Source organism: Thunnus maccoyii, chromosome 15 (genome assembly GCF_910596095.1).
Source record: "Thunnus maccoyii chromosome 15, fThuMac1.1, whole genome shotgun sequence".
Lineage (NCBI taxonomy): Eukaryota > Metazoa > Chordata > Actinopteri > Scombriformes > Scombridae > Thunnus > Thunnus maccoyii.
The window spans coordinates 4,266,568-4,291,169 of record NC_056547.1 but is presented as its reverse complement, the minus strand read 5'-3'; the positions used below and the strand labels follow the sequence as shown (position 1 = coordinate 4,291,169).

The 24,602-nt window shown below is 39.1% G+C and overlaps 5 non-coding genes across 5 annotated transcripts; all 5 read right to left on the bottom strand.

Annotated features, from left to right (window-relative positions):
• Positions 1-685: 685 nt before the first annotated feature.
• trnap-ugg lies at positions 686-757 on the bottom strand. The gene has a single exon. It is a non-coding gene; the product is annotated as a tRNA-Pro (tRNA).
• Positions 758-1,203: 446 nt separating this feature from the next.
• trnap-cgg lies at positions 1,204-1,275 on the bottom strand. The gene has a single exon. It is a non-coding gene; the product is annotated as a tRNA-Pro (tRNA).
• Positions 1,276-1,693: 418 nt separating this feature from the next.
• On the bottom strand, positions 1,694-1,765 carry trnap-agg. The gene has a single exon. It is a non-coding gene; the product is annotated as a tRNA-Pro (tRNA).
• Positions 1,766-2,177: 412 nt separating this feature from the next.
• Positions 2,178-2,249, bottom strand: trnap-agg. Its single transcript has one exon. It is a non-coding gene; the product is annotated as a tRNA-Pro (tRNA).
• Positions 2,250-2,675: 426 nt separating this feature from the next.
• Positions 2,676-2,747, bottom strand: trnap-ugg. The gene has a single exon. It is a non-coding gene; the product is annotated as a tRNA-Pro (tRNA).
• Positions 2,748-24,602: the final 21,855 nt, after the last annotated feature.

Below are 24,602 nucleotides of genomic sequence, written 5' to 3'. Positions count from 1 at the left end.
GTTTGATACAACCATCTCTCTGTCCTTTTATCTTCACTTTCCAGGTCAGGTTGCAGCGGATGCATGCTCAGCAAAAACACCAAAATGCTCTCTTCCCCTGCTCTTCTTAGTGGATCTCAAGGCATGTCAAAAACAGAGCGGATACGCAGCTATTTCACTATGCTCCTGTTACCCATGGAAATCTCCTCCCCACTGGATGTGACAAGCTGCCAAGTATGCAGCAGTAACTCTCACCTCCTTCTCAGGATGTCTTAGCAGATTAGTCAGATAACCCACAAGAGGCAGCCACCTGCCTGTTCTCTAGGCACATCCGGGATATGAACCTGGGACCTCTCGCACCCTAAGCGAGAACCATACCCCTAGACCAACTTTCACTTTCCGGGTCAGGTTGCAGCGGTTGAATGATCAGCAAAGATGCCTAGATGCTCTCCTCCTGTTCTTCTTAGGGGATCACAAGGCATTTTGAGAACAAAGTGGATATGCAGCACTTTCACTATGCTCCTGGCGCCTATTGAAGTCTCCTCGCAAGAGGACGTGCCTAGCGTACCTCCCAACTGACACCTTCTAAACATAGATGCAGCAGTTCCACTCTGAACCCCTTCTTGGAAGGTTTAGATTCTCAACAGTTCCAAGCTTCTAAGATTAGTTAGATAACCCACAAGAGGTATTCATCTTCCAGACCTTAGGGCTCGTCCGGGATTTGAACCCGGGACCTCTCGCACCCAAAGCGAGAATCATACCCCTAGACCAACGAGCCACAGAAAGCCTTAAACATGCACAGAAAGCCTTAAACATGCGATTGCAGCTGGATGAAATTTACACAGTGTACCTTTTTTCCCAGCAACCATTGTTGGATCCATCCATCTATCCATCCGTCTATTTGCCTTTACTGTCCGGGTCAGGTTGCAGCGGTTGCATGCTCAGTAAAAATGCCTAGATGCTTTCCTCCCCTGGCTCCTGCTCTTCTTAGGGGATCACGAGGCATTTCGATAAGACAGTGAATATGCAGCACTTTCAGCATGTTCCTGGCATCTACTGAAGTCTCTTCCCAAGAAATCGTGCCCAGCATATCTCTCACCTTCAAAACATAAATACAGCAGTTCCACTGTGAACCCCTTTGTAGGACGTATTACCTTCTCAACAGTTCCAACCTTCCAAGATTAGTCAGATAATCCACAAGACGTATTCACCTTTCAGCCCTCTGGGCTCGTCCGGGATTTGAACCCGGGACCTCTCGCACCCGAAGCGAGAATCATTCCCCTAGACCAACGAGCCATGGAAAGAGTTGCTATGCAATTGCAGCTGGGTGATATGTAGACAGTGTACCTTTTGCCCAGCAACCACTGGTTGATCCATCCATCAATCTGTCTGTCCATTTGCCTTTACTTTCCAGGTCAGGTTGCAGCGGTTGCATGCTCAGCAAAAATGCCTAAATGCTCTCCTCCACCTGTTCTTTATAGGGGATCACAAGGCATTTTGAGAACAAAGCGGATATGTAGCACTTTCACTATGCTCCTGGCGCCTATTGAAGTCTCCTCCCCAGAGGACGTTCCCAGCATACCTCCCACCTTCAAAACATAGATACAGCAGTTCCACTCTGAGCCCCTTCTTAGGATGTATTAGCTTCTCAACAGTTCCAACCTTCCAAGATTAGCCAGATAACCCACAAGAGGTATTCACCTTCCAGACCTCAGGGCTCGTCCGGGATTTGAACCCGGGACCTCTCGCACCCTAAGCGAGAATCATACCCCTAGACCAACGAGCCACAGAAAGCATTAACCATGTGATTGCAGCTGCATGAAATTTACGCAGTATACCTTTTTTCCCAGCAACCATTGTTGGATCCATCCATCTATCCGTCTATTTGCCTTTACTGTCCAGGTCAGGTTGCATCGGTTGCATACTCAGCAAAAATGCCTAGATGCTTTCCTCTCCTGCTCCTCTTAGGGGATCATGAGGCATTTTGGAAACAAAGTGGATATTCAGCACTTTCAGTATGCTCCTGTCGTCTACTGAAGTCCCCCCACAAGAGGACGTGCCAAGCATACCTCCCAACTGACACCTTCAAAATAAAGGTGCAGTTCAACTCTTCCTTAGGATGTCTTAGCTTCTCAACAGTTACAAGCTTGCAAGTTTAGTCAGATTACCCACAGGAGGTGGCCACATTGCTGCTCTCTGGGCTCGTCCGGGATTTGAACCCGGGACCTCTCACACCCTAAGCGAGAATCATACTCCTAGACCAACGAGCCACAGAAAGCATGACCACGCGATTGCAGCTGGGTGAAATTTAGGGCGTGTACTTTTTTTTCCCAGCAACCACTGGTTGATCCATCCATCTATCTGTCTATTTGTCTTCGCTTTCCAGGTAAGGTTGCAGCAGTTGCATGCTCAGCAAAAATGCTGAGATTCTCTCCTACTCCTGTTCTTCGCAGGGGATCACGAGGCACTTCGAGAACAAAGCAGATGTGTAGCACTTTCAGCATGCTCCTGGTTTCTCCTGGTGTCTACTGAAGTCTCCTCCCAAGAGGACGTGCCCAGTATACCTCCCACCTTCAAAATGTAGGTTCAGCTGTTGCACTCTCAACTCCTTCTTAGGACGTCTAAGCTTCTCAACAGTTCAAACATTGCAAGATTACTCAGATAACCCACGAGAGTCAGCCCAATTACTGCGCTCTGGGCTCGTCCGGGATTTGAACCCGGGACCTCTCGCACCCAAAGCGAGAATCATACCCCTAGACCAACGAGCCACTAAAAGAATGCCATATGGGATTTCCCCTGCTGCGAATGCTGTTCAGGTCTGTGACTGACGTAAAAGTAATCTTCAACGTGTGGGTTTTTCCTTGACTCTTTCTGTGCCTTCACTGTTGGATTCAGCTTTGTGATAATTGTCTGGAAATCAGAAAAAAATGTGGCAGCATTAATATAGGGTTCATCCAGCCCCTTGTTTTTACTTTGTCCAAGTGCAGTGATTTATCTTTGTTGGTCAATAGCGCACACTGCACAAAAGGTTCCACCAAGACTCAAACTTGGATCACTGGATTCAGAGTAGACAGTGTTGACCATTACACCATTGAAACCTGTTCACACACTCACACTGTTCACACCCCTTTGACAATGCATGACCAGTATTAAAATGGGTTAAATAGTGAGTGCCCCATCCCACAGGGGTTGCCAAGTACGTAAACCTAAATTTGGCTGATTTTGAATACATCAAAATCCCTGGTTTTATAGCACAAAGACACTGTGCAGATATTTGTCAGCGCACACACAACAAATGCACTGAACACTTCAAACTATACAGCAATTTTTATGTGATGTGCGCTCATTTGGGTTTTGAACCTGGGACCTTTTGTACCTAAATTGAGAATCATACCCTTAGACCAACCAGCCAAGGAAAACTTCAACCATGTGAGTGCAGCTGGGTGAAATTTACACAGTGTACTATTTCTCAGCAAATGATGAAGCAATTAGTGAGGATACACAAGAGCAGCCTTCACTGAAGTCTTTTACCTGACCTGCCCCCTTATTGGATATCAGTTACTGATTGGATGCTGCAGCTGATCGGACTGATCTGATAAATCACAACATCAGTGCAGTTTCATACTGGAGTTGAGACAGATAACAGAGTAAACTCTCTAAACTCTAAAGTTTTTTTCTTTTCATGATCTGTTTTTCCACCATTAACTTTTCTTATGGATAAAATTAAAGTAAGGGAGAATCTGTTTGTTGTCAAGAAACACTTTTTAAACACATTTGTATTCTATATCATTTATTGTCCTTTCCATTCACTTTCCTTTCATCAGTCACATGTGAGGCTGAAAATTCCTGAGCGTCAGGTTTGATATGAGTTACATAATTTCCATTTTCCCTGAAACATTTAGCCTAATAAATAATTTCCAGTGTTCAAAAGACACCCTAATCCTATTCTGAGTTATCAAATCAGAATCAGAATATCAATAAATACAGACACAAATAATGAATAAATAATATAAACCCCCTCTGCCAGCAAAAATGGTTCATGTGTCTCTGAGCAGAATACACTACACAGTATAAATACAGAATGCAGGTTTTTATTCATGTGCAGGTGTTTGTTAAAGAGGTAACAGGCTGCAGAGAGAACACACTGCTGCTCTGGCAGTAATAACTGTGCACCTAAGTGTTAACACAGTGCACATCTGTGCAGACACTGTTAAAGCTGAATGACAGCTGATCCAGCTGTGACAGCTGTCGCTGTCATCAGAAACGGATGTTGCTTCACAATACGCTTCAGAGGAAAGGACGTCTCATTTCTCTTAAAATATATTTCCTCATTTCCACTCTCCTTGCATGGTTTCCTTGTGTTTCTCCACGCATTTTCAGTGGGATGGACTAAGACGCAAGGAAAAGACACAAGTAAGGGAAACGTGGATGCAATTAAGAGACTTCAGATGTACCCATGGTTTGGAAACCCAGGGTCTTTATGAACAACAGGCAGGTGTCTTATATTCTCCTGTCTGAAAAAGAATGAAACAGAGAAGAGGGCGTTCAGTGCTCTGGCTGAGGTGGAATATCGCTGTCAAAGCAGTAAAAAACTAGATTTTGTCAGACAGGCAAAGAGAAAGAAAGTTCAGTGGAAAAGAAGTGAGTGGACATCTGGCAGCGTGAGTGAGTAAAGTGGTGCTAGTCTGTTCCTGGGGAATTTAATTAAAAAATAAAAACAGATTTTCCTGCCCCATAGAACAAATTCATCACAGTTTATCTGCAGGATATTGAACTCGTGCCTCATTTTTATAAAACATACTATTTCTAAGCAGGTTTTTGAGTCTGTAGAGTATTCACAATGGTAAAAGTATACTTAAAAAACTAAAAAACATATTTGATATTTGATATTTGAGTGTGCTGTAGATGAACATAAAGGAAATTGAGGTGTTTTCTGTGAAGGTATATCAGTGCCAAAATATGCAAGCACAAATGAAGTCCATGATGTAGAGTAGCCGCACACACAACTCAAACAGCCACACACGCATATTTTTGTGAGCGTTTTCACAGCACTAGCACACAGAATATCTCTGCTTGCATGAGCAATATTGTTGCCTGCAAGGAGATGACCATGCTTTGAGAACACACAGAATCCAAAGGAGCATGTGAATTTTACCTCAAAGCACACAACTACTATCATTGCTCTCCTGCTTGCAGAACTTTCACCTGCTCACTCACGAGTGATTTTTTTTCTTGGTAGTAAGTGGACCCAGTCACCATTGTATCCCAGAATATAATTTGTTACAGTCCTCGTCTTTTATGATTCATCAGTGCAAGTAAACAAGATAGGACGAAGAAACACTGTAACCTGTCACTGCACGTTCTAATTCAACCGCAGATGTGAGTTCACCATCTTGGAAAGCTAGGCATGGCAACACCACTTGGACAAACCACATAGACCAGTTCTATATGAAAAGTGCCCCAAGATAACTTCTGTTGTGACTTGGCACTATATAAATAAAATTATCTTGACTTGACTTGACTTATATGTATGCAAAATCTTACACAGAGCAATGTACTTGAATGTGTTTGTCTGAGCTCTGGCTTTTGTTTCTTCCATCGATGACATTAATTTGATAAAACACTGGTAATTTGTTTTTTTATGTAGATCCTGCAGTTATTTTCATATTGTTAATTTTGGTAAAATGTCAGTGTATGAAAAGATATTGAATACATTGAGATAAAACAGAAATATTATTTCAACAAGCACAGGCTTACCTCATGGAACTTTTTATCTGTTTTCAGCATTCTAAATGTATTGTAGGACATTTTAACAGCATGTGAGTTATTACATAAACATGTTTGGTTCATGTTTAAATTCTTTGGCAAAATACAAAACTGAACTCATTCAGTAAAGTATTTAATGTGCCTGTCTGAGCTCTGTCTTTTGTTTCTTCCATCTTTGACATTAATTTGATAACATACTGGGACTTAGATCCTGTAGTAGTTTTTACATCGTTTATTTTGGTTAAACTGTTTGGTTCACGTTGAGGATGGAAGTCATAAAAGTAAAGTTATATAAAAAAAAGTTGAAAGTTATAAAAGTAGTGTTAAAAAATGAAATTATACAAACTTTCATTGTCTACTTGAGCATTCATTCTGAAAAAACTTATGAGCTATTTAATGCATTACCATAATTATACAGAAGAACCAATAAACTCATTTTCCTAGCTGTATTTTTGTCATTTTGTAGGTGCTACAAATAATACTGATAGCGCCTTTATACCCCTTGTAATGGCCTTTGCTCAACCATTGTGTTATCTCTCCCTGTGTGTGGTCTGTAAACCTATTGATAGGGGCAAGTTTATGTACATGTATGTGTTTGTATTCTGACTCACACACACACACACACACACACACACACACACACACCACCATATATATATATATATATATATATATATATATATATATATATATATATATATATATATATATATATATATTATAATAATATATTATCTGGTGTCAACAATTGACAGGCCCCCATGTAGGTAACAAGGATACTGTAGTGCTGAAATAAATATTGAATGGATAATGTAATAGGTCAGGGCCGAATTATACTATGCTGCCCTTTATACCTGTTGGCATAAACTGTCACTCAGTTTGGTGTTTAAGAATAAGTTCAAAAGCAGATGATCTAAGAGAAGCACAGCTTCTGTTTTCAACACTGACTGTTGTCAACTGCCCCAGGAGTATATGAGAATGCTTTTGTTTTGTCATGTAATGTATGTTTTCTTTTACAGCATTAAATAAAACCTAATGTGATGTAAGGAAAAGGTCTTCACTTGTATGTGGACTCATTACTCTGGAATTCTTTCACATATACTGCATGTTCATCTAATAATGAGTAATGCTACAGTAAATCAGAGGCATGCATACCAGAGTTAAATAAAGAATATTCACTTGCACAAAAATAGGCAAAACTACAACCAACCCCTGGCTACATTCACCATGGGGAAAAAAAACTGAGGAAGTCCATCAGGGGGAAAGGCTGGGATAAAGCAAATCCCTGGAATCGATGGAAGAGGAAGGAGGAGGAAGAGCTGTGACAAAACTGACAAGCTTGATGGCTACCCATGTATGTAATAAATAAATAAATAAATAAATAAATAAATAAATAAAAAAGAGTGCACATCAAACTTCACTAAGTATAAAAACTTTGGTATATTTTTTTGCTGCCAAAACTTTGGTGGGAAATCCAAATCCAGCATCACCCTACTGGATTTGGACTTTCAGACACAGGGCATCATTTTACAGGGGGGTGAAATGAACTCTGTCATGCAAAAAATGGCCAGGAGCTCTATGCTTTATCTAAATATCTATAATGCTTCCACCAATAGACAAAACAAAGGTAGCCATCACACTGTTAATAAAGTGCTTTGTACATCTTCTTGGGATGGGCAGACCTCCAATGGCATAGCTGGGTGATGGCAGAAACAATGATTTTTATCTGAGCTTAACACTTGATGTTCCCAAGATCATGTCCTCCACAGTGGATCAACAGGACATCTGACACAGGTCTTCCTACAAGGCACCAATGAAAGAAGAGGAGGAGGTTTCTCCAAACCATGCCACACCAGCCAAACCACTGGACCAGCGCATTCAGACCAAGATTGGTCCTGATGGTCTCCCTCGCTCATTTTTCCCTACAGCAAATGTAGCTGTCATCAGTAATGTAGATTTTTAGGTTTGGGGTTGATTGTAAAATGAAAAGAAAACAATATGAAACTCTATGAAACCTTGTGCCGATGTGTTATTAAATTTAACATATTTTATTAAATATTGCTATGTTATTTTTTCATATTTTACCAGGCTGTAGTGTGCTCTGTCAGTGTATAATGGATCTAAAAATCAGTTACTTCATATCATTCTCAAATGAAAAAAAGTCTTATGCTGAAATCACAATAGGCAAGATTTGGTTTCCAGATATTTCCATGATATTGATGCTTAAACTTGGCCTCTATGGAGGATATCAATCTGGTTGATGGCATTTTTGTTTGTCTAAAATGAGGATAACAAAAATAAAACAATGATTAACTATCCATTCAAATGTATTGACTACTACATGAGAAAAGCAGAGGTGTGTTGCATTTCTAACTACCAGTTGCTAACATATTTAATGCATGTGCTAACCAAGCTAAAGCATAGTCTGTAGCATAGCGTGTATGAGCTAAAGACAGATTTGGCTGTGAAAGTGTATTGTGTAATTTCAATACTAATGAAAATTATGTTACTTTCATTTTTAGATATATATATAGTATGTTAAGATGTGTGACTTTTTAAATATGACTACTTGGTTAGTTGTTGTCTTTACTTCATTTTAACAAGCCTTCAGTTGTAGTACAACCAGTGGGAAAGCTGAAGGTCAAAAGCCAGGGCTTCAACCTGCTCTGAATGCTTTGTTTGCCATGTTTTTTTCTATCTTGCTGACAAACTGACATCGGCACGTTGCACATGCCCATAAACGTCCGTTCCGTTGCCTTGGTTGTCATGGTTGTTGCTAAAGTTTTTCCATATGTTGTTTGCGTCATCTACTCTCATATTTCGGATTGGATTTCATCTTGAACATGTATGGATGGATTTGAGAAGCTGACATTTTGAGTAAAGAATGAGAAAAAGTAATGCAATCCTACCACTATACTATAGTTTGTTTCATGATTTGTCGACAATGCTTCCCAGTCAGCCAAGACACAGCTTCCGAGAGCTGACCAATCAAAGCAGAGTGGGTTCATCGAGAGGGGGGGCCTTAAAGAGACGTAAATCATGTAAAGCTTTTCAGTAGAGCCCCAGAATATAAATATAGACCTGGAAATGTAAATGAAATGTCCCCTTTAGGAAAGACTTTATGCACCATCTTAGTGATGGATTTCTGTTTAGCTGGTGCAACAAAGTCTTGTGTAGGAGTTTGAGCCTTCACAGCAGTTTCGGCACAAGCTAAGTAAAAATAATGAGCTACATGGGTTTTCCCTCTACCAGCCATCGCAGCTACTGCAATCAGAACCTCATCACAGTTTAACAGAACTTTATCCATAAAATTTAAGTCCACCACTTAGATTTATATCAGTCACTAGGCAAACAAACAAAGGGAAAGCGCAGGAGAAGCACTCTGCTACAAGAAAGAAAAATGTGTCCACTATAATATCTAATGTCTAATATCTCATTTCAGTCACTTATACAATTCTTTGTGCATAAGAGTAAACACTTTCACAGAAAAGAGACAAAAGTTAGATGAGAAGCAGAGGAGGAAATCTGGCCGGTGGGTGTTCAGAAGCCTCTGTTTTGTAAAAACTGACATCTGTGTTCATGTGTGTAAAAGCATCCTTCCAGTGTTTACTGAGGCCATTTTGGCTTGTTGCCCCCGGCTACCAGTCAAGTGATGATCTCATCCTACCTTGCTCTCTGGATCAGAGAAAGCCTCCATGTCCCACAATCCAACATTCCTCAGGTTTGTTTCCACACCATTGAGCAACCGAACCATGACTATTTATCTGTATGACTGACTACCTGCCACTTTTACCTTTTCACAGTTTAAATATGAACTCTAAAACTAAACTGACTTTTCAAATCTTAATATTTTTGGCCACTGTTAACACAATACTCTTCCCCCTGTCCTGACACCACAGGAAATCCCTTTTCAAAGAAGGTTTTCTCTTTGTGTCCTCCTTAGACCAACATCCATCTATGCAGACATCCAGCTGCATCTGATGGTCTCAGCTGTATCAACAGCAGCTCAGCAGGCTGCAATTATCACTTAGCAGAACAGAGAGCTGAATCCTGATGTCAAAACATCATTAAAACACAAGGGGAGCAAAACCTCATGGTGCCTTAAGAGTGTGGAGCCCGAAAGTGTTGAATACTGAAAAGAAAGAAGACATCATGAAATAAAAACTAACATGAAATAGAAGCGTCAAATTAGTCAACATCAATGTCAACTTTTGACTTTTGAAAAACGTTTACAGAAACAATGTCCTGAATCTCATCAATCAAAATATCTTAACTCTGTTCGACCTGCTGTTAAAGTAAAATTAAATATTCGCAGACGTCAGTTAGCCTACTACCTCTCAAAAATCTCTGATCTGTTCTGATTTTAAGTGCTACCAGCCATAGTGTACAAGCAGATGTCATTTATTTCTGTCAGATACTCTATGTCATAGTGGAACAAACCTCCTCATTTCATGGCTCTGGTTCCTGACTAAATTGGGTCCATCTCGTTACTTACCCATTCAAAGCACATTTCTCCGTTTCAACTGATTTTATTATTCACTCTAATCACCAGCAATGCTCGATCCATCTCATGCATCATTAACAGTACGTTTCCAAATGATGAGCGTATAGCTCTGCCCATTACTGTACATTAAATAAGTCAGCACATGGCAGCCACCTCACTTGTGTCCGTGTTATTTTATTTTCTGCAGCAGCTCCAACAACTGTGACCACTTCCCCGTTTCATCTCATCGCAGGGCTGCTCCATCATACCTAATCATTTTCTGAAAACAAAACCACATCTGCCTTATATTAATTTTCAATTCATTTTCAATTAATATAAGGCAATAACTTAATTTACCTAAAGTTACTTTAACATTGGTTGAACAGAATGACCCAAATACTCCAACGATTTTCCCAAACTTACTTTCTGTCCCATAAAAAGGCACCAGAGTTACTGAACATTCAGACTGAAAACAGCATGTTATTTCGGGTATTGAGTCCAATTTGAGTAATGGATCCATGAGTTTTAAGTCTAAGACCCTAACCCCATATGTGAAATACAAACATTATTTATAACTAGTTAGTCGACAGCAGTTTGCATCCTCCAAGGTATTTTTGATAACAGGTGTTAACTGTCTGCCGGCAAAACCAATGTTTAGATCCAGCATTTCCATAAACTGTGCCCAGCTTTTCAGAAACAGAACTACAAACCCACTGTTCTCTTCTTTGTTATACAAGCTGTATGCTACATCCACTGTAGAAATACTGGATTTCAACGTTGATTTCACCCCGCAGCAAAGATGTTCTCATCTTGGGTGGACAGTGAACACCTGTGTGATCCTGAAAATACCTTGAAAGATGCAAACCGCTGCCGGATAACATGTAAAAAGTAACGTTAGCACTGGGACACCTGTGTGACTGAGTCACGGAGTATACTGAGATAAATAAAGTGGAGTCTAAAGTACAATATTTCCCTCTGAATTGTGGAGTAGTAGTATAAAGTTCAACAAAATGGCAATAATTGCCATTATAATTCTTGCTAATAAGACTGCATAAATAAGTTCTCCACAAACTGAAGTGGCTCACCATTAATTAAAACTTGTTCTGGAGGCGCTGATGTGTCAAATTAGTATAAAATTATAGGACCTGTAAAAGAATAATAATTACCCAGTCATTTTATGTTTTGTTGCAATGATTGGAGGTTAAACAGCAGACAAAACAGTTGAAATGTGCAGTTCATGTTACAAATTAATCTCCTGGAAGATGTGTGCTTGCAATTATTTGATTGGCCAGCACAGTGTCTTGCTGGATTAAGTTACGCTTTGTTGCAGAAAAAGTTCAGCCAAGTGAAAGCTACATTTTTGGCCAGAAAACTGTGTTTTTCTGTTGCCTTTTTTCCTAGATTTAAGAAAAATTAAACTGAGGTTTACAATGGACAGATTGGCTAGTCCTTTTAACATTTGTCTTCCAAATGTCAAGTCCAAATAATTTATAATCATCTTAAAAAATGTCTTACACACAGAAACCTTGCTCAGTGAGTCAGGTGCCAAATTTTAGTAATGCTAGTGGCATTGCAATGTTGGTCTGTTGGTCCAAACTGAAATATCTCAACACCTATTGAAATCATTGCCATGAAATTTGGTACAAACATGCATGCTTGCCAGAGGATGACTAATGACTTTGTTGATCCTCTGACTTTTCCTCTAACGTCACCAGCACTATGAGTTTTCACTCATCACAGAATTTTGTACAGGCAGTCCAACAGAACAGGGTCTTGGCAAGAAGTTGTGTTTACATTTGCCCCGCTCCTATGCAGACACATTAATTAAAGCCCTTGTCTGTCCACACACAAGTTTTAATTATTCTGGTTGATTAGACCAGTGTCTTCTTCTAAATCCTCTGTATTTAAAGAAATCCAATAAATTAGTACATTTTTCAGAAACAATATTATTGCAACTCTGTCTACGTTCATATATTAATGTTAGCATGTTGCTGCTGCTGTTCATTACCTTCTTTTTGCAATCCACATGCCATCTGTACAGCTGCGCCCTCTGGTGGTGACACTGATACACATTTTCAACTTGACGAAACCTCTTTTGCAAACCATGAGGTAAACAGAGAGAGAGAGAGAGGGATCCTTTCACCTGGGAACCATTAACCTGCCAGCTGTGTTTCCGAGGGGGAGGGACTTCAGGGGGTGTGCGATCATGTGTCCCCAATAAATGTGTTCCCCCCTCAGCCAGATGTTCAGGTTTGCACTGATGGTTTTTACAGCTGTGAGTGAAATATGCATTGCTAATGTAACACAGGAATGACTGGTGTGTGTGTGTGTGTGTGTGTGTGTGTGTGTGTGTGTGTGTGTGTGTGTGTGTGTGTGTTTAGTCCTCTACAGTCTCATATAGACTTTTTTTCTGCCAATAAGTGTCACTCACATGCACACAAACACACAAATTGTGCGTATTCTTGTTTTCTTTTTTAAAAGTTACTTGCATTACATTGACAGTTACAGCATTACATGTATTTATGAAGCTTTTTGTCAACATGCATTACTCAACAGCTAAAATAATTTGTCAATTAATCTTGTCAATCAACAGCAGTTTAATTGTCAAGTATTTGTTTAAGTCATTTATCGAGCACAAGTGTCAAACATTCTCTGGTTACAGATTCTAACAAATGAGGATTTGCTGCTTTTCTCTGTTTGATGTGATTGTATTTACGCTTCCCAAGGATCTCATCTCTGTTATGCATCTCAAATAAACATTCATAAATTAACATGAATAAATCTGCTTCGAAATCATAGAAAAAAGACATTCCTAATAACTTCAGAACTTGTCTGAGAATCACTGTGTTTTTTAAGTTTTCTTCAGTATCAAAGTAATCCAGTGACTGTTGTCTGTACATCCATGACTACAATGCAAACAGGGGCTGCTAACAGCTAATTTGGCAGACTTTTAATGGCCAAAATGACAAAATGTAAATAAATATAAGCTTAAAAAAAAGGGTTGTAGCCAACAGCCAACTCACTGTATCCTTGGCAATGTTAGACTTCCTATATACAACCCCCAAAGCATTATTGGAACTGTATATCCAAAACTGAGAGTATGATTATCCCCCAAATAAAAGTAAAAAAAAAAAAAACAATCGACAAAATCATATATTCAATTCAAATAATATGAACATTTTTCAATATTTTTTACTAATGCTCAGAATCTTATATTCCTGAAATGCTGACACTCACTTCTATCCACATATTTTCCCTGTGTTGAAAACCAGTGGACATACAGACAAAAAAACTCTGATCTGAAGGAAACTTTCTCATTCAAGTGAATGGGAAGGTGTGTCCAAACTTTTGGCTGGTAGTGTGTATGGTTTTTTTCTATCTGACTTGTTTCAGAAACTCTGAACTTTTATGGGTCACATGGCCTTCATGTGATTCTATGAATTCTTTGAAATGATGACACACTGCCTTGCTTAAGGGCTGCTGGGCAGTACTTGTCCATGGAGGGGGAATGTGTCCCTCAGCGCTGGTTTCACACCGTCACAGACCATTTGAATTGAAGAAGAAGAAAAATTTATCGGGTCATAAATCCATGTTTTTATTTTAAATTCTCTTGACAGGACAGAGTGCCATTTGGCCTGCAGTCGAGATGTGTCAAAACAGGAAGCAGGTTCAGATGGTGATGCATCTGCAGCTGAAGCGTTGATTCAGTCCCAGCAGGTCAATCCTCCAAAACACACAAAAGGCAACACAGTTAATACACAAACAAACTATTTCACACTTTTATTTCTCTCTGTTGATTTACAGACTAAGAATCTGGTGCCAAGGGCAAAGTCAGTGATCCATATGTCGCCTCCAGTTGATTAACAGGTATTTCAATACTGTCATCCTCTCCAAGGACAGAGATAAGCGGAAGGGTCACAATATGATTAAGAAACAAAGAAAAAATAACTACATAAATTTGTGTTTGTTTACTCATATTTTTGAGCATATGTAAAATACCAGATAGTGCCTCTCTGGTCTCTGTTGTTTAACCCTTTGTGCCCAAGGGACACAATATGTGCCAAAATTGTACCCCTTAAGAGATAAGGCCGGTGATTTTCTATATTTTTCTTACTGTCACCAAATCTCATGCAGATCCAAAGCCTGATATATCTTATTCTTCTGTGCCGTTGTTGTCAAAAAACTATTAAAAACATGTCAGTGAGTTACACCACTGCACTGGGTGACATGTTCCGTCATTATGAAGAGTTTGTTCATGTTAGTTTATCATATATGTTTAGAAACAGCTCCAAAGACTAATAACAGCAATCACGTTTTCTGTCTCTAGAGAGTGGTTCTTTGTAAAGCAAATGCCACTGAGCATGTGCGGAAAGATAGTTCAAATTGTAAACAATTAAAAATTTTCCATATCTTTTCCACTTGTGTGAAGTTCTCTGTACCTGGCTGTGGAAATGTCCGGACCACACAATTGTATATGCAACAGAAATAACACTTTTTCCCTTTGGATCCTGTGTTCTGCTGTCGATGACTAGAGGCGATAAATAATCCAAGTTTTGGACCTAAAGTTACATCAGTGCTCACAACCGAGACCGAGGTAATGTTAGTGTGGACTGCAGGTCTTTGATAAAACTGGTTACATGAGAAACTTTTCAGCAGTCTTCAAGCAATCTTAGGAAATAAAAAGTCACAGGAGGCACCACACAAGTTTAGTTTCAAGGTGAACGCATCAGGTAAATCCAACAAATCACAAGCAAGAGGATACATGGTTTCCTGCTTCATAGAATTTTAACATTTTACTCTAACGTGAGCAGAACTGTCAGTCTATGTTTGTGTCTTTCGTGAATCTCAAACGTTCTCTGAAAGTTAAATATCTTGTTTCCTCTGATCATTACTGTTTGAACCACTTTTTACTCAGAAATAAAAACAAATTTTCTTTGTTAAAAAAAAAAGTCAGCTTCATTTCTTACAATTGGTTTTGGGGATTGGGGATTCAAACCCTTCAGTCACAGCCTGCTCCTCTATCCTCCAGGGTTACCATGACAACCACACACGGGATGAACATAATTAAGGCTACTGTATGGCCAATATTCCTGTCTGGATGTTAATGAAGGCACACTTGTTTGACTCAACTCAACCGAACTCTTAAAAGCAGGAAATTCTTTGCTCCTGGTCAGAGAAATGTGTGTGCATCAATAAATAATATTTAAAATGTAAATCAGCTTTCTTACACCGGACATAAAAGACGCTCTGTGAGCTGTAACCTCAGACAAACTCTCCCTGAGTTCACTCAATACTAGCTTTTCAGGGATAAAAAATAAATAAAAAGGTTGGTTTTCCTATAAAGATTAAAAGGCTTTTGATATTACATGCCAAAATGAAAAAGTAAAGAATAAGTCTTTTGTATCAAATATGACATGACATAAATAAGTGTGAGTTGGCGCATGTTTGTGTCGGGATAAAAGGTGGACGTTTGGAGTATCAGATAATATTTCAGCTCCATGATGAAATCAAACACATGGATCTAACTGTGGTCAGAGGAGAGAGAGAGAGAGAGAGAGGGCACTGAGAAGGCAGAGTAGGAAAATGACGGAAAAAACTATAAGCTCACTGTGGTTAATTATGTTTTCTTAATTTATGGCTGCAGTTTGTTTTGAACATTCTGTGCTTTGTTACCGGGAATTCACACCAGATGTGAGACATCAGTGGTGCGTAAGTGCTACTCAAGTGTTCAATCCAACTAAAACTTGACATATTATGACCTTTTAAAACTGCTCTGGCTAACAGTTGTCTACTTCCTCATTCACCACGCTTCCCCTTCTGTCTGAAAACACATTGACAGTTGCACAGACTGTGCTCTCCCTCATTTATCATCTGTGTTCTTGCACTTGTTAGAGCGGGAGAACTTACACCTGCAGCATTTTTATTGGATAAGGGACTTTGGTGACTGCACGTAATGTGCTGCTCATTCAGAGTAACTGAAAACACCTGTGTGCACACGTGCAGTTTAACATTAAAAAATGATATTTGAAGACCTAAACAGCAACACTTTCCAAGTCACTAGTGCTGGAGCAAATCTAGTCAACTAATCAATTGTGTGAATATCTGTGAATCAAAAAAACAAAAAGAATTCAAAATCAATAAGTTAATCAATAGTTTTATCCCCATTTAATGGAATGGAATGGTAATCTTCTACATTTTTCTTATTTTAAACAAATCTCATGTGCAGAGTTAAACAAACAATGAACTGATCTACTAATAAGTATAATGTGTGTATCCAAAGCCTGATATATTTTATTCCTCTGTGCCGAAAGATTTGTTGTACACATAATAAGACTTTGGTACTGCATGTTGTCATTTGGTAATTCACAAATCAAGGGACACACAGGTGTTTTTACAGGTGATACTGTGGTTTCATCTCCTCCACAAGCAATTCTCAAATCCACACCATCCTTTTAATTCTGTATTTATCTTGTTAATTCTTCAGGTACTAAAAAACTGTGCAATAAACATAGCATCAGTTTGGTGCAACAGACTTTGAACATGCTATAATTCCAATAACTTGCACTACTGTCTAATATGGCTGCTACTTATACTTATCTCATCTGCTCAGGTTTAAAGGCTGATTAATGATGGATCGCTTGACACTTTTGATAAGTGTCACATGACAGAAATTATGTATTTTTGACAGAAAAAAGTGTTGCTTGACACTTTCCTTTCATGTCACACAGCTGGAGAATTTTGTTATGTTGCAGATACTGTCATATTTTATTGCGCAATGTGATTGGGTAGTGTTACTAATGTTGCCATGGAGATTGTAGTTTTCACTGCCTTTATGATATTTTGGTCTGTAACCTTAGATAACTTGTAACTTCCTTGTTTAATTAGTCCCGGTTGGGATGACATAATGTAACTAAATAAGCCAGCTGGAGGATAGTGTCTGGTTACCAAGCGACCTACCATAAATCAGCCTTAAGGATTAAAGGTAGAGTCAGTCATTCAGGAGAAAGCTTGCTGATATTTGAACCAAACACCCAAACAAATACACCCCTCCCTTCATGCTCCTTCAGAGGCTCCGCCCCCCAGATTCATAGAAGTGCATTGCCAAGGCAACAACCAAAAGAAAAATATGGCAGAATCCAGAATGATGCGTCAGCTGTAGAGTCTCTCATTTGAGTACAACAGACCATCCACACTCTCCGCCTCTCTGCAGCCTCCCCACTTCTCACTCGACCTGCGTTCAGCGTCTCTGTCGACAGAAGCAGCCATCTGTCAGCTGCAGCTCCCGGGGAACTGAGAGGACAGCAGCAGGACACACTGCCTTCACCAGGCTGACCGACAGCAGAAATTTACTGAACTAAAATAGTTTGCATGTCGGCTCCACGGGAAGAAAGTGACGGTGTTTGTATTTATTGATTCATTGATTCGGTTAATAAGGTGAAAACACATGTACAGCAGGTTATTTGTGTTATTTAAACAGCTTCCTGCTCAGGTTACGCTTGACTAAACCCAACAGAAATAGACTCTGAGTCTAAAAAAACACAGGGGATCTCTGTGAGACTGTCTGGGATTCAGTGCGGATTGATACATCTAGATAGAAGAGCATCTGTTCTATGAGGAAACAATTCAATGGTTGCTGGAGACGGGAAACTGACAAAAAGTGTATTGAACAATCTTTCTCTAGAATCACCGACTCTACCTTTAAAGGACAAGTTAACAATTTTTCAAGTCTGCCTTAAAACAACAGTCAGGTGTGGATTTGTTGCATTTGGATGCTGAAGCTTCATATTAGCTTCAGATAAACTTTTAAATACATTTTTGCACAGAAGGACTGTGGATTTTGTCCCCCATCACTTCCATTGTAAGTGCATTATAAAGGGATCTTCTAATGGTCAGTATGAACAGTAGGAATGATTACAGCAAGAAAAACCTATATGAAATTGTGAACCCGTCCTCTAAGGACTTGACATTTTCATATCAGTGTATTGTCTTGTTTTATTCTTGCTACTTATCTTTATTTTTCACCTTACTGATAATATTGTGTTGTACTTATGTGTAGGCTGCTGTAACAATGCAATTTCCCCTTTAGGGATTAATAAAGTATCGATTCATCTTTTGATCTAAGAACCAATACAATAAATCAGAGTAAATAATATTCAACAATATTGGTATCCATATGTTTTTTTCATGATTTAGTACACAGATGAAGACAGCTAAATAAAAAATAAATCCTACCATAATGACACAAACATGGGGTAGGATTGAATGAATCATTCATGTCATTAGGTGACAGGTACTGACGTCCTTTTCAGGGTTTTTCATCTAAGATTTCCACCTCTCTTTTCCATGGACACTCTCTATCTTTCACAGTTAGAATAAACAACATGAACACAGTTGTTTTTATCTTTTTATTTCTCCATCTAAGATTTTCTGTTTCTGTCAGCATGTTGTTCGTCATTGTCTCTCTCCATCTGTCTGGGAAATATTTCATTAGCAAAGGTTAAATATTTCTCAGAGATGTGACGTGTGGCTGTGGAGCTGGACTGACGCCAGCGATGGGGGCAGCCTTTGTTTTGGCGTAGAAGCGCTCTGGGAAAAGACTTCCTGTGGGCCGACACAGAGATGCTTGTGAAGTTACTCATATGTCACCGAAACACAGGCTGTTGTTGGCAATCTGCAGCGTGAAGACCTTCTCGGCCCACAACTGATGCTCAGCATTTTTGTACGTTTTTAGCCTTTTAGGAAAAACTTGAGTTGGTATTTGTGTCTGATCACTCTAACAGTGTGTTATTCTGCATACGGTCTGCAGTATTCACACGAGAGTTGTGTCTGTAAAGAGCAAATTATCCATGATATGGACTCATAAAACATATGAATTTCTCATTTTGTGCATGTTATAGCTTATAGAGTAGAATTTATGAGGGAGAAAGTTAAATAGGGACACTTTCTAATCATATTTCAGTGTGTTTTCTGCAGTTAAGATTACCATTCGTCCTCGACGATAGTATTTAATTCCTCTTAATTACCCTTTTTTCTATGAGTATATGAAAATGCAGACACAAATAGGTCAGAGAGGGAGAAATGGCACATAAAACAGTCAGATCTTGAAGTGGACCAGCAGCCAACAGAGGCTGTCGTTCCCAGGGAGCTGAAAGATGCCATTGTGACAGCATAGAGGAGGAAGAGGATTTTCCCCTGAGATATTCGAACTATTCATTTAGAGATGCAGCTGAAGAATCTGCACAGAGAGTGGGGATCAGAGTAGGAGATCAGAGTGGGAGATATTATCAAAATATCAGAATTATTGCAAAAAAGAAAGAAAAAGCAAAGCCGTCATTGTGACCAGAGCAGGGCTGCCAACTCTCACGCAGACCGTGAGACTCACGAAATTGACACTTTTCACACGTTCTCACGCCACGCATCCATTTTCTCACACAGTGAAAAACAAACATAACTGATAACATCGCAGTGTGAAAAGAGGACACTGACGGCGCACGGACAAACAAGACAGAGCAGCACAGCGCAACAGCAGCACTGTGCAGCAGAGAGACCATCAGGGGGAAAAGCCAGAAATATACACACATCTATGACATTGTAATGTATTCCCATGCATGCTGCTCAGAGATATCTCAGTCAGCGGCTCTTCTGGCAGCAGCACAGCGTCTCTCCCTCTGCGCTCGTGCCGTCCACATGCAGGCGAGAGCGAGAGTGAGTTTCTATGGTTACGGGGTCATTCTGTGTCTCGGTCGCTCTGAAACTTTCTCGCGATTCCCAATAATAGGTTTTTAGGTTAGTTGTGAGGCCATTTCAATAACCCAAATTATTTGTACTTTGTTGCAGTTGTTAACTTTGAGGATGGTGAAGAGGGTGGGAATAGTAACCCTCTGATTTAATTATACAAATCATATTGTGATGTGTTGTAAGGCTATTTCATTTATATGAATTGTTTGTCCTTGTTTGACCTTGAAGATGGCCTAGTAGCCTGCAACCTACTACCATTTTAACGTTCTTATAAATATAATTTCAAATATGAAATAGTCAGTCTTTTGATAGTCAATATCTGTCCTGATCCACTCAATTATATACTGTTCATAGCACCCTCAATTTAACTAATCTAGACTGGTGTAGGTGGCTGTTTCTTGACTTAATCCAAGGGGTTAGGCGGTGTAGAAATGCAGGAAATTTGTTTTAAATTACATTTTCTTTTCCGGGGGAGAAAAGGTTAACTTTGATCAATTTGACATGTGAATTTGTGCTGTTGAATGTGTTTTGGGTCATTCTACAATAACTGATACTAAAACAAATGAGACATTTATTTTCAGACTTCTTTTTTATCCTAGTTTGATCCTTGGAAGCTTCTTTAAAGGTGAACTCCACTGATTTCCCACCTCAGCGTGTTTAAAGGTGTTCTCTGTATAAAAAGTAATATAAAGCCGTTTGTGTCTCCAGAGCAAACTGTGTGAAATCTACTAAATTGCCTCAAGTGATGTCACTTGAGTCAGCATCGGCTGGGTCTGAAGACTACAAGTATGAAAAGTAAAAAAATCGGGAGGTGAGGAGTTAGAAAGAAGAGAGGTTACCAGACTTCTGTGGAGGAAGGAACATTTTCATAAATGTACCAAAAAGTAGTCATTAACTTTAATCTTTACCCTTTTTGTGCACCAGACAGTAAATGTGCTGGAAAACCAAAACTAGGAGCTACAAGAGGCTAAAAAGCGTCATTTCATTCCCCGTTAATAAAAAGAGTATTAGTGGAGCTTTAAGGCCTCAAATTAAAGGCGACAGAATAAGAGAATAAGAATAAAATAACTAAAAAAGAGCCAACATTTGCCTCGGCAGCACAACATTGAGTTCTGACGCTGACGTTCCTAAATGGTTCCAGTTATGAGAACCAAACGTGAAACACAGTCTGTTACCTGAGAACTGTACTCGTTAAAAGCACAATCGAACTTCTGTTTGCATGAGCCAACAGGAGCAGATCCAGATTTACAGCCTCTGAAGTCACATCTGTAATGTGAGTTTATTCTATCATCAATCTGGTAACTAAATATTTAAAGCTAAGTGCTGCTGGAAGGACACTGTTGAGTGAAAGAGCAACAGTGATGTCATGCAGGTCAGCAAGAGGTCAGGAGTGATCCAAAGACATCATCATCATCATCATCATCATCACTGCTGCTGCTGTTGGGCTGGTGTTGGACAAACTCTCTGTTACTGAGAGAAATTCAACAACACAATCCGTCTGATATAGCCTGATATATCTTTTTCCTCTGTGCCGTAAACCTCCGTTGTTGTCCAAAAACTATTAAAAATGTTCCTTCAAAAATGTTCCTTCATTATGAAGAGTTTGGTCAGGTTTGTTTAAAAATGGCTCCAGAGACTAATAACAGCGATCACATTTTCAGTCTCCAGGGAGTAGTTCTATGTGGGGGAGACCCTACTGAGCATGTGCAGTTCTGTTTACAGCTCTGTTAGTTTGTTGTGCTACATAACACAACCTCTTGCCCTTATACACAGTGGTGGAAGGAGTACTCAGATCCTTACAATAATGTAAAAGTACTCCATTACAAGTCCTGCATGAAAAATCCTATTTAAGTAAAAGTACATAAGTATTAGGCGCTTGATGTAGTTAAAGTATTGCAGTAAAAGTAGTGGTTTGGTTCCTCTGACTGATATATTATTATATATGACATCATTAGATTATTAATAGTGAAGCATCGATGTTAGAGCAGCATGTTACTGTTGTAGCTGCTGGAGGTGGAGCTAGTTTCAACTACTTCATTTACAGTTAGCTAGTTTAGTCCAGTGGTTCCCAACCTAGGGGTCAGGCCCCTCCAAAGGGTCAGCAGATAAATCTGAGGTGTCGTGAGATGATTAATGGGAGAGGAAAGAAGAAAAAACAAAGTTCTGATACACAAATCTGTTTTCAGTTTTTGGACTTTTTCTCTAATCTTTGATTTTTGCTGAAATATTGGATCATTTGAACATTTATTGAAATGAAAGCATGTGAGAAGTTTAGAGGGAAAAATCACTATTTGGTGGAGCTGTTAACAACTCATAGACATCTGACATGTGACCCCGACTACACACTGCTTTTTGTAAGACGTCAAAAGCCAAAAAGGTTGGAAACCACTGGTTTCATCTTTAACAATGTGTTGTATTTTAAAAGCATGTTATATTATCCATTGTGTCAAATCTTCATCTGAAAAGTAACTAAAGTTGTCAAATAAATGTAGTGGAGTAGAAAGTACAATATTTCCCTCTGAGATGTAGTGGAGTGGAAGTATAAAGTAGCATCACATGGAAATACTCAAGTAAAGTACAAGTACCTCAAAATTGTACATAAGTACAAAACTTGAGTAAATGTACTTAGTTACTTTCAATCACTGTTTGTACAATATAAATTTCTCAAAGAACTTAAGTACTGCATCGATCTACTAATAAAACTTTCTGTGACTTCAGGAATCAGTAATCAATATGACATGCTCTAAATTGAACTAATTGCAAGTCTTTAAAACAAGATAACATAATCCTGAAAGTAAGACAGTAAGTTGTCAGGTCCACAGGGTCCACTTAGAAATCCAAAAAACTGACAAAAGTAGATAACTTGACAAAACCTCTGCAAAAATAAAACTTTAAAAACCTGCACAGAAATTGAGTCAGCTTGTTTCGTGTATTATTTGCAAAATGTATTTGTGTGGGTTTTTGTTTTTGATCACAATTTAGGAAAAGAGCTGAATTCAATTGTGATTTTTAAAATGGAGTCAAGTGATGGACATGCACATCATCTGCATGGTTCCCCTGCTTCTGCTCTGTATCATCGTCTCTGTTAGTGAGGAGAGTAGCAGACAGGCAGGAAAATAAAAAACTTGGCTGCTGGCCTCTGAGCGCTGCAGCGGATGTCAGCGTTATATTTTCATCCGACAGCTGACCAATCTGGGATTTCTCCTCTTCCTCTCAGATTGTGGTAAAACTTTACAATCTCAGCTTTGTATTTTAAAGAAATCCTTTGCATTTACGATCCCACTCCGGCATCGGTAATATTTTTCTCAGACTACCGTGTTACTGTCAGTGTAGCTGACTACAGTCTCAGATTTCAGTCTCACAGATATCTGCCGTCATACCATACCATTTACTCTCCTTAATTTAGACAAAATAATTTGTAGAGACAGGGCTCTTTAGTTTGAGTATTTTGTTGAAATTAAATAATTTAAATATCATTTGCAGCACATCACGTTCCTCAGAGACTTGATAAACAGAACTGAAATCTCTCATGGCTAACCCTGCTTCTATACTGGACTGCTTATGAAATGAATATTCTTCTCATCTTTTAAAAACCTATAATTATTAGAAAGTTATTGTTGCTATGTCAGATAACTTTTGGTCAACAATAAGGCAATGTCTATGTGTTTATCCACATACTGCAGTTACTAACCACAGGGGAGGCGATTAAAGAGTAACTTTACACCCCCTGAAAATCTTGTTTTTGCTGATCTCCAGTGATTTAACTTCTCACCTTGCTGCAGCGATGTACAGGTGTACTCCAGGATGCTATGACATCACTATCGAGTGTGGGTACAGGTGCGACAGAGCACATTTCTGACCACACGAGAGGAGAAAAGAGGCTTAAACATTCAATCAGAGATGACAGTAGGTGAGTGGAAATGTCAAAAATTCTAAATATGTCAAAATGGTGCAAAACTGTTTTCACAATTGTCTGAGGTATCAAAATTGTTGTGTGGATAAAAAGCAAATGTAAACAGATTTAGTGACTAAATGATGGTGTACATGAAGAGCTGAAAACATCAGATCTGTGTGGAGCGTTTTCCACATAGTTTTCCATCGTTTGGGCTTTGACTGTCGCTCTTTTAATGTCATCATCTCGTTGTTGTGTCTTCTTCTGCAATGATTTCATGGCACCGACTGGAGAGTTAGCGTCATCAGCTGTTTATCTCCTGATATTCACTCAACAGAAGTGGATGGAAACAAGTATTAATCCAAATTTTCTTTTGCCAGTTTTCTCGAAGTTCAGTTAAAATGTGCACTGTATTTGAATGGATAGCTAGAGAAATGCTGCTTTTCAACAGATCTTTTGGTGTTACCTTTGAACAAATGTTGGTGTCCTCAGTAATGTGTAAGATGTTGTGTTTACACAAGTCTTCACATATTAATTCCTATCTGACGTTTACAGTAACTACATGTTTTAGGCTTTGTTAATGGAATAAAAACAACACATCCACATGCTCAGGATAGCAAGTGTTGCTGGTATACATCCTCCAGTCACATCTTTGGACCAAATGTGTTTGTAGTTTGTAGCATAGAAGAATAGCGTAATTGAAGTCTGAGTGTAAAATCAAAGACTGTCTCAATACACTCTCTA